We start from the raw sequence: 11,378 nt of genomic DNA, 5'->3' as shown, positions 1-11,378 counted from the left end.
CTCCACCTACTTGGGTATTTAGGTAGCTCATTATCACGGGATGACATTTTCTTTGTCTGGTAAACTATAACGTAAATAAATATGAACACTTGCATATAAATCCTAGTTCTCATACTACCCAAATATTTAAAATATCTGCTAATATTGGACAGTATTCAAATTCTTCTAAAAATATCACTTCTTTTTGCTTAACCCACATGACAAGGCTTTACATTTTAGTATTTATAAGTTTTTAGTGAATGTATCTTATGGAGTTTTACAGTCACAATGTTGTGCTACTTTTGTTTTTAATAATTAATTATTCTTTCAAAAGTTTTTAAAAATTGCGGAGAATTATCAATTCCTTTACAGTTTCGTTATTTTTATCATTATTTTTAGGCAACCCTTTGTGGGTCTTTGCCCGTTCTAAGATCTTTCGCCATTCTATTCCTATCATCCACTTTATGCTTCCATTTGGTGATTTTTAAGGTTATTAGGTCTTTTTCTACCTGCTCCACATATCTAAGCCTGGGTCTTCCTTTTGGTGTTCTTCCCACTGGTGACTACCTTATGATTTTCTTTGATTCTAGGTCTTCCTACATCCGTTCTACGTGACCCATCTAGCGTAGTCTTCCAATTTTTATGAACGTGGTGAAGTCTGGTTCTTTTTATGCATTGTATAATTCAAAGTTGTGTTGTCTTCGCCATACGTTGGTGTTGTTTTCTCGCACTCTCTTGCATATATGTATTAACATTTTTCTCTTTCCAGAGAACCTTTTTAGGATCGGAATCTGTGAAACTCCCTTCTGTTTGTGTAGTAATGAATCTATAGCAGTTTTAAATCACGTAGTTCATCAGCAGTCTGTTCGATTGCTGATAAATGAATAAACGAATCTAAGATAAAAATTTAAATATCTTTATAACAAAGTCATGCAGCAAAGAGATTCTGGTCTAATGTCATCTTTTTTCCTACACAAACACGCTCGTACATACACAGACACACACAAAATTACTTTTAGTTCTTACCTACTTTATCCAAAAATAAATTGGCTGCACTTTGTGAAAATTATGGTTTTGAGGTGCTTTTTTTTCTTAGTAGGTATTATTTAGGAAATAAAATTTTTATTTCGGATATCTTAGATTTTTAGTAAAGTAAAACTAGATACACTAAATAGTTAGTAGGAGATTTTATGTTTCATGACTAGGCTTAATGTGTTCAAAAAGAAGTAGTAAGTGCCTTCCAAATCTTTGACCACTTATGTCATCCGATATACTAAATTTTTGACAAAATTGTGCGTTTTAATATGTTTTGTATGGTATAACCCTGAATGGCATGTTCTTTTTCATATCTCTGTAAAAATTACATTTATATGAACTTTATTATGATAAGCAGAAATGACGTGAGATTGGCATTTTTAGACATGTATTCACCCAAAATTCAGGTACAAGCTTTATTTTTAATGTATACTATAATATAGTTCGATGTTAGGTCAAATATAACATAGCATAACAAACCTAAAGTTATGAAGAATAGCCTCTTTACTTAGTCAGTATGCAATAATTATTCAATGAAGTTGTGCTACTTGTAGAACAGTCTGAGATTACATGCAAAATGGTTCAGTTGTACACTGTTAAGTTGTTATATATTGGTGATATCCATGTGCAGTTTACTTTGTATTATTTTTGTACGACTCTAATTTATTCATTATCTAATTTTCCATTATTTCCTATATTATTGCACATCATTATTTCATGTCTGTATGGTGAATTAAATAAAATACAATTTAAATTTATGTGTGATTTTATTTTAGAAATATTAACCTTACACTTTATTGGTATTAAGTTAAGATATAGTATGTATTACGAAGAGCAGGCTTCCAGGATTGGGAACTTTTTGATTATGCAAATGTAAAAGTAAGAAGAATGCGTACGTAGTACCTATATTACTAGGAGAACGATACAGTTTTCAGCAGCTAGTACTCGCAGAAAAGATAAAGGGTAAGAAAGGTCTAGGACGTAAAAAGATGTCATGGCTGCGTAATATTTGGCAATGGATAGGAATCCACAGCTATGAAATGCTTCGCAATGCTGCTAAAAGTAGAATAATTAAATCCTGACTATCTAACATCAAGCCGCTATGTGACCTCAAATAATCATTAAAACAAGAAGATTCCTCACACAACATATGGACAAAAACAAAATCCATATTGCAGAATGCCGCGGCGAAAGACATTAAGAGTGATAGACAAGAGAGAAGGAACTAATGGATGTCAGACTTACACAAGGACTAAAATACACGAGAAGAAGTGCTTAAAAGTCACAGAGTGAACAACGACAATAATAAAGAGGCCTATAACGCGCTGAACGCTCAAATAAAACGACTCTGCAAAAGGGCTAAGAACACTCACTTGCTGGGATAAGAACAAAATGTGCATGGAAATAGAAGGACATAGAACGAAAACTGAGACCAAATATGTTTAAAAAAATAAAGTCTTTACAACAAACCACTTTGCTATCAAAGATGATAACGGAAATCTATGTACTTCTAGAAAATATATTTTACACAGGTGGAAAGGATATTGTGGACGACTGATGATGGCAGACGCCCCATCACATCAAGAAGATAGTTTTGGGGCGAAACCAGGCGTACTCAAAAGTGAAGTTAAAGTAGCAATTATGAGGCAAAAAGTTCATAAAGCAGCTGGTCCAGATAACTATTAGAATGATTTGGGCCCTAGATGGCGTTGGAGTATATATGTTACGGACAATGACGTAAATCCGGCCAATGTCGACAATGGCCGGTTGAATTGGTCATTGTCGACAATGGCCGGATATTAACGTTATTGTCCATAGAAACTGGACATTGATGATATTTTAAAATTCTTGATAACATTTCTATCATTGCCCGGCCATTGTCGACAATGCCCGTTGTTAATCGGTCAATGTTGAAATTTTGACTAAAAGATAGGTTATGTGTAGGTTTACTATTGTTTACTTCATAATGTGTGTATATTGTGTATTGTTTTCGTGCTGAAATTACTCGTAAATTTATTTAACGTGATGACAATAAATCATTTTTAAACTGTGACGAATACAATAGCCGAATAAGTAAAATTAAAGAAGCGAAAAATATTTTGAGAACACCGGAAGCTAAAAAAACATCAAAGCACATAGAATGAAATTCAATGATCAAGCCAGCTCCCGCCAGCCACCTGCCTCTTGGAAGTTTAAACATTAATTTAAGCGAAAAACCATTGTTTATTTGTGAAATAAACATTTTTTTCTGAGTCATGACAGCAGTAAAATGTATTTTGAATTAAATAAAATAAATTACATACATTCTTCTTTATTTTGTGTTAAATATTTTAATTAAAAAAAATTTTTTTGGACACCCTTTATAATTAATTATGTAAGTGTTTATGTTACTGAATAGAGAATTGAATAACCTTTCAAATGAGGTAGCACATGACCCCTATTGTCATTTAAAAAATCATCGATTACGTCATCACACCCAGATGGATGACATCACTAGTATGCCATATATGCCAGAATATCATAATTTAAAAATAAAAATCGACCTGCTTCGGGATTTTTCCTTTAAAGTCGCCGGTTTACGAAATAACGAATTTATTCCTTTCATTTGCACCATACTGTATATAAAAATAGGTTGCTACAAAATATCATGCAAGGAAAAATAGCAGACAAACGCAGTCCAGGACGAAGAAGAACCTCATGGTTGAAGAACTAGCGAGATTGGTATGGTGTTGATACAAGCATGCTATTTAGGGTGGCAGTGAATACAATTCAGATAGCTATGATGGTAACCAACGTTCTGAAAGGACATGGTACATGAAGAAGAAGAAGTGTATAAAAATATTATTATTTCCTTGTTTGTATTTATGAATATGTTCCCCATATTATGATAAATAAAGACGTTTTATTTGTTTTTAATAATTACTTCTTCTTCTTCTAAAAGTGCCTATCTTCTGGAGATGTTGGCGACCACATTGACCCATCTTATTCTATTTACGGCAGCTCGAAATAGATCAGTTGACGTTAGACCAGTCCACTTCCTAAGATTGGCCAGCCAGGATATACGTCTACGTCCAGGGCCTCTCCTGCCCTCAATCTTGCCTTGTAGAATCAACTGCAGCAGTCGGTATTTTTCATTACGCATAATGTGGGCGAAGTAAGCCAATTTTCTGTTCTTTACGGTGTTAATTATTTCTTTGTCTTTTCCTAGCCTCTGGAGAATAGTTATATTAGTTGTGTGGTGTATATATGAGACCCTCAACATACGCCGGTAGCACCACATTTCAAACGCCTCTAACCGTTTTATGGCATCTTCTGGAATTTTCTTAAGACTGTTAAAGGAGCTTCTGGCTTTTTCAATACGAGTTTTTATTTCGTAGCTATGATCCCAAGTATCCTTAATGTTGCAGCCCAGGTAGCATATTTTCTGTACTCTCTCTAGAGGTGTATTGTTTACTGTAATTTGGGCGTTTATGTTGGTGTTTTTACTAATGATCATTATTTTTGTCTTCTTACAGTTTAGTTTTAGGCCGTATTTGTTACATGCTTCTACAACATTATCCATGATCCTTTGGAGCCCCTGCGCACTATCCGCCAGCAATACTGTATCGTCTGCATATCTAATATTATTTATAAGTTGTCCATTTACTGCAATACCATCTTCTGATTCGTCCAAGGCCTCTCTAAAGATGTTTTCAGAGTATATGTTAAATAATGTTGGTGACAGTATGCAACCCTGTCTGACTCCTTTTTCAACCGTAAAGATTTCGGACAGTTCATTTTCGAATCGAACTGTTGCTTTTTGTTGGAGATATAAGTTTGAAACGAGTCTTATATCCTTACCATCGAGTCCTGATGTTTTTAGGATATCGATTAGTTTTCCATGTGGGACTTTATCTTTAATTAGTTCTTATATTTCTGCAACTACTTTCAGAAACATCTTAGTATCTCATTTTAAACACTTATTGACTTACACCGATTGGCTTCTGAGGCATCGATTTATCAACATTGGCCATTTGCTTCTGGCCACTGTCGTTATTGACCGGTTATTGATGAAAAATCTAATTTTACGTTAAGTTTTTAGAACATTGGCCAATATTTAAGGTTATTGTCGTTAATGGCCGGGCATTGTCGTTAATAACCAAGGAAAATGGACATTCACGACAATGCCCGGCCATTAACGTCAATGTCCAATTTACATCATTGACCGTAACATATATAATCGGTACATCAAATTTGTCAAAGAGTCTGGAAGACGTAGATGGCCTGAAGACTAGACAAAACTATCTTTGTACTTATGTACAATTGCTCTAATTGCGCACTGCAGTAAAATACTTTTACACACTATTCTAGAGAGGATCTCTTTTTTACTTCCTGAAATTGCAGAGGAACAAGGAGGTTTCGTACCCGGACGTGATACTGGGGAACAAATTTTAAGTGTACGACAGATTATAGAAAAATCCTGAGAAGTCAACATTGCAACATATCTGTGCTTCATGGATTATAGTAAAACTTTCGACCTAGTGAACTTAAAAAAAACTTATTATATACAGCAATATATGTATTTAGAACATCGGGCTCGAAGGTATAAAAGCTTTGATGATTGCCAACCTTTGGAACCGAGAGGACAATTAAAGAAGAATATATACAGCTAACACCAGTAATGGCGAATTTTCATCGCACGAGTTTCAAAAGCCATATTATCGGAATTGATTAAGTAAGTCATCGCAGATAAACAATGGTTAGCACAATTCTACCTAAATAGCAGATAACACTAACACTTAGCAGTGAGTAGCACTTCGCAGATACTAGGGCAGTCCGATAAGTACTTAGCCTCTCCGCCCGATGGCGCCACTATCGCAAATGAAATATACTGTCATTTAATGCGTTCTCGTAGACGGCTAGTGTCAAAATTTCAGCCGAATCGAAATTATAGTATTGTTGTATTTGCGTGTGAAAGTCAGCGTGTCCGCGGATTTTAATAAAATTGAAAAAAAAACAATATCGGTCGGTGATTCGATTCTTGTTTTTGGAAGGGAAATCACGCAGCGAAATCAAAGAGCGCTTGGTTGCTGTGTACGGTGACTCTTCTCCTTCGATGGTAACTGTCAAAAATTGGTTTAATGAGTTTCAACGTGAACAAACGTCGGTTTTTGATGAGCCACGCGTAGGTGCCCCGAAAATGGCTACCACGGAGAATAACGTGACAAAAATCCACGATCTTGTATTGGCAGACCGCCGACTGAAGGTGCACAAGATAGCTGACACAGTAGGCATCTCAAAAGACCGCGTAAGTCATATACTGCATGAAATTTTGGGCATGAGAAAGCTGTCGGCGCGATGAGTACCGCGTTTAGTCACTTCAGACAATACGTGCAACCGTGAGACCACTTCAGAGCAGTGTTTGACGCTATTTAAGTGTGATCCAAAGGAGTTTTTACGTCGTTTCATGACCGTCGACGAAACATGGATTTACTGGTATACACCAGAAACCAAGGAACAGTCGAAAGGGTGGACAGCACCCGGCGAACGTGCTCCGAAGAAGGCGAAGACTGGCCAATTGGTCGGAAAGGTGATGACCAGCATTTTCTGGGATTCACAAGGTGTGATCCACATCGACTACTTGGAGAAGGGCAAAACGATCACAGGGCCCTATTATGCCGAATTATTGGGCCGATTCGATACCGAATTGAAGAAAAAACGACCCCATTTGGCAAAGAAAAAATGCTCTTCCATCATGACAACGCACCGGCTCACAACTCCGCCGCGCGCCGTCGCCATGACCAAATTGGTCGAATTGGGCTACGAACTGTTGCCCCATCCACCGTAATTCTCCAGATTTGGCCTTGTGCGACTAATATTTGTTTGCCAACTTGAAAAAGACACTCGCTGGGCAGAAATTTAAGTCGAATGAGGAGGTCATCGCCGTCACGGAAGCCTATTTTGCAGACCTCGAGAAAAGGTATTTTTCAGACGGGTTAAAGAAGTTGGAGCATCGCTGGGTCAAGTAGTGTATCGAGCTAAAAGGAGACTATGTAGAGAAATAAATTTCCACTTTTCCAAAATTTTCCTTTTTCTTTTGAAGGCTAAGTACTTATCGGACTGCCCTCTCCTAAGTACTTATCGGACTGCCCTGTTCTAAATACTTATTGGACTGTAGGTTAAGTACTTATCACTGAATGAACGTCGAACTTTCAATCAGATTCACCGTATTTTATGCCGTAGTAATTACCATTAAAAGCTTTTTAAGAAACACCACGTCAACACTATAGGATGCTTAAATGCAAATGTAGGCAAAGAAAAAGTAGGCGAAGGGAAGATACGGAAGACATAATATGTAAGGAGAGAGGCGATCGATTAATAAAATTTTCTCAAGAAGAATACGTGATATTAAACAATTGGTTTAAACTGCTTCCTAAAAAACACATTAAGACAATGAGAACACAGATGTAAAATATTTATTTGATTTTATTCTGATTAATCGTAGATTTCAGTCAAGTATTCAGAGTGCAGAAACCCAGTCGTTATCAAACCTAGGGATAAACTAAAAACAAGTCGAAGGAATAAAAATATATACGTTTAAACACTTTGTAACAAATAGATTAAAGAAAAAGTATAACGACTAAACTTAATGATAAACGATTAAAACAAATGTATCAAGAGATAGAGAAGTAGAAGGTTCATTGCAAATCATAAAAAATACGATAATCGCAGTAGAAAGTGAAGAACTGAAGAACGAAGAAAGTAAAAACGGAAAGAATGGATGACGGAAGGGATTTTGAAACTTATGCAGGATAAAACAAAATACAAAAACAATACACAATTATACTTACAAAGAAATCCAAAGGACCCACGTGGCGGTATAAAAATCAAATACACAAAAAAGTGGATAGATAAAAGAAATGTATCATGACCTGGATGTAGAGAGTAAAAAATGATACATTAAACTTTCATAAACAATTTAAAGGGACTTTTAACTTTTTACAATAAAAAAATATATAATGTACCCATTTTAACTGAGAAGAACGGAAGAATAATATTTATAGAAGAGGAAGAGCAGATGAAAATATGGGAGGAGTTTATAGAAAAACCTTACGCGGATAATAGACAAGAATTATTGTAACAAATGCCAACGTGGGACGTGGGGAATGGAACGCCTTTTCTCTAACCCAGTGGGCGGCAAACATATTAGCCAAAGAGCCAAATATGAACATTACAACAATTTAAAAAAAAATTGGAGCCAAATCTACTTGTTTAGTAAACTTTTGTTACACTAAATAAGTAGTACATTAAATAAAACTAAATTTCATACTCAATAGTAGGACATCCTTGGATGCTAGATTTGAAGTTACTAATGCGTCATGGGGACCTATTGGGTTGTGAAGATCGGCGGGCGTAATTTCGGCCGGTAATCCCTTGGCCTACCTGCATAAATCAAGGGGTACCATTTATGACAGGGGTAATTTCGGCCGAGGGGTTGAAGTTTACGATGAGATTAAAATATTGGTAATTACACTCCTGGGGTACTCTACACTCTAATACCCGAAAGTTAGGTTTTGACGAAGCGTTAGGTCTTCCTCCTTTGAAAATTGTACTGTGTAATATATAATATATTAATTTTTTAAAATTAGCAAAATTTCGGTTCAAAACGAATAAGAAGTAAATAAAACTTAGACACCCTGTTGAGAACTTAAGTTATAGAAATAAGTTGATGTAATAATTTTATTGAAATAAAGAAATATTTTAATATTAAGCATTCTGTTATTTTATTTGATTTGCGGCCGAAAATACCTATGAGATAAGGAAGCAACTTAAAACCTCCGGCCGAATTTACCTACCGGCTTTTAGTACCTGCCCTTTTTCCGGCCGAAATTACATCCGCCCGTGAAGATTAGGTACTAAAACCAAAAAAAGTTAAGTTTTCCATTTTAGTGGGGTTTTTCCATTTTTTAATTTAATTGTCCATTTCCAAAAATCGTCTTTCCCGATCATAGCGCCATCGCTATGATCGGGAAATCGTCACGATCTTTGAAATATACAGTGTATTTGCAGTGGACTGCCCCCAACGCTCGCCTCTGTATTAAGGGTTCATATATGGTAGGGGTACATTTACAGGGTACAAGGTTTTTCCCCATGTGATTTTCTGACGCGCTACCATAATAAATATTTATTAATGCGAGCAATGCTTGCATCTCCTTGGAAAGTTTGAGTAAGTCAGGTTTGTATGTTGTTGTTTTTAATTTTAGGTATGATTCTAAGTTCTTATCAGTAAGACAACTTCCTAGTTTACTGTTGATAATGTTCATGTGTGAAAAATATTGTTGGCACATATGTATGTATATGTATGTAGAACTGAAAAGGAAAAGAGCAGCAAAGGCCATCATTTTCAGCTGTTCGTGAGAGTTAAGAATACTATTCCAAGTGTTGAAAATGATCTCGTCTTTCTTCTCCAGATTCAAAGCGACCACTTATGTTGTGAACTAAAATCACATTTTGTCTTCTGCAATATTTCCAATTCACCACAAAATCTTGTTGTTTAAATCAAACGTTTGTGTTATTGTGTTTATTATTGTTATTGTGCCAATTTCAAATGGAGAAAATTTCAACTCGTATATCAAGAGGATTTTTGACGAATGCTAAAGTTTACAATTGGTTTACAATGTGAAGAATACGAAAGCTTGATAGTCGAAATGGGAAAGATATTCTAAAACTACTGAATGATAACAAACTAAAACTACAGATGCATCTCTTTAATCATCCTTGATTATAAAACCCACTTCCTCTTTTGCTCTTTCCATTTCTTGAACCCCCGAGTAAAAGAGCTTGTAACCATCGACACATCTCATATTTCCTTTTCCCTTTGTCTTTGTTTCACTCAGGCCTAGAGTGTCAATTCCGTATGCTTTTATTTCCTCTAATTCCTGTCAAATCTAATTCTTTACCAATATTCCAAGTACCCGTTAATATTATTTCCTTTCCATTATTGCCATTGTCCTTTTTCATTTGCGTTGTCGTATTTACGGATATCTTTGTAGTTTTTGGTGATGTGTTATAAGTTTTTTAAATTATATACTCCTCTTTCTACCGTTTTTGATATCTGCAGTGGCGACGCGTGACTTTTTCTAAAGTGTTACCAAAACCAGATGCAAAAAATCTTATTTAAAAAAATGAAGATATGGCTAAATGTATATACATATAGCTTCAATAATATCATTTTGTATATCACTTGAAACTCTCGAAAAAACAGTTGATGTTTATAGATGTTGGCAAAATTTTTGATCTTTTTTGGCAATTAATGTTAACAATTCCCTGTAATTGCCTCGAATTCAGAGCCGTCGCCTTCAAAATGACCACGAAACGCTAATTCTTGTTCGGCCAAAAAACATACGGTACATATCTATTATAAGTGAGCTAAGGATATACGAGTACCTATCTATTTTTTAAAAAACTCATTATATGTTTAGCAATATTTGCTTTAAATGCTTGGTTAAGAGAACTTTTGATTCTTGTTTTGCCAAACTGAATCAAATTGGGTATACATCTTACATGTAGGTAACGGAGAAATTTCATGTCTCTTTTTTAAAACTCTAAAACTATTTAAATCGTGAACCTGGTCCACCCATTTTTCTGTAAAAACCAGAAGACATGGCCAACAATACAGTCTATTTTTCTTGCAACCACATAACCAAGGATTTTCACTGTACCAACTAAATTTAAAATGAGCTAATTTTTTAAATTCTTTTTTTAAATTGTTTAAAATAGGTCTTTCATTTTCAATAATCTCATTTTATTTTTCAATCAGAATTACTTTTCAAGGAGTTGATCGATTACGCAGCGACACTCATCCATGGTGAACTGCACGCACACTTTTTATTATAGTTACTGTTAGCAAATTTAAATCTGGTAACAGCCCTACTGATATACACAGCGCGCTTACGCCCATCGCTCCTTCAAAATTTTCAGTACTAGCCGGTCCCGAGCCGCCCGAGCGACAGCGAGATAACCATTCATTGTCACCACAAAGGAGACTGGTAACAGAATATAATAAAGTGCAACTGAGTCACATAAACTCGCCAATATTTTCGTGTGTCTGGCTATTTACTGAATTAGGTACTATTAACACATAATATAATAATATATTTCTATTGGTAAAAATAAAATAAAATAATAAATGGAATTATTCATCGTCATAAAATACATATTTATTTGCAAGATTTTTAACTGTTACCAATGGTAACAGTGGTTACATGGACGCTTCGCCAGTGGATATCTGCTGTATTTCGCTTCCTGGGGATCTTTCACTCGCTTTTCTACCTTTTGTTTTCGTTCCTCTGCTCCCTTAACAGATTGCATTATTATTACATTGT

The sequence above is a fragment of the Diabrotica virgifera genome, chromosome 7 (assembly GCF_917563875.1).
Source record: "Diabrotica virgifera virgifera chromosome 7, PGI_DIABVI_V3a".
NCBI classification, from domain to species: domain Eukaryota; kingdom Metazoa; phylum Arthropoda; class Insecta; order Coleoptera; family Chrysomelidae; genus Diabrotica; species Diabrotica virgifera.
Note: the sequence above shows the minus strand (reverse complement) of the source record.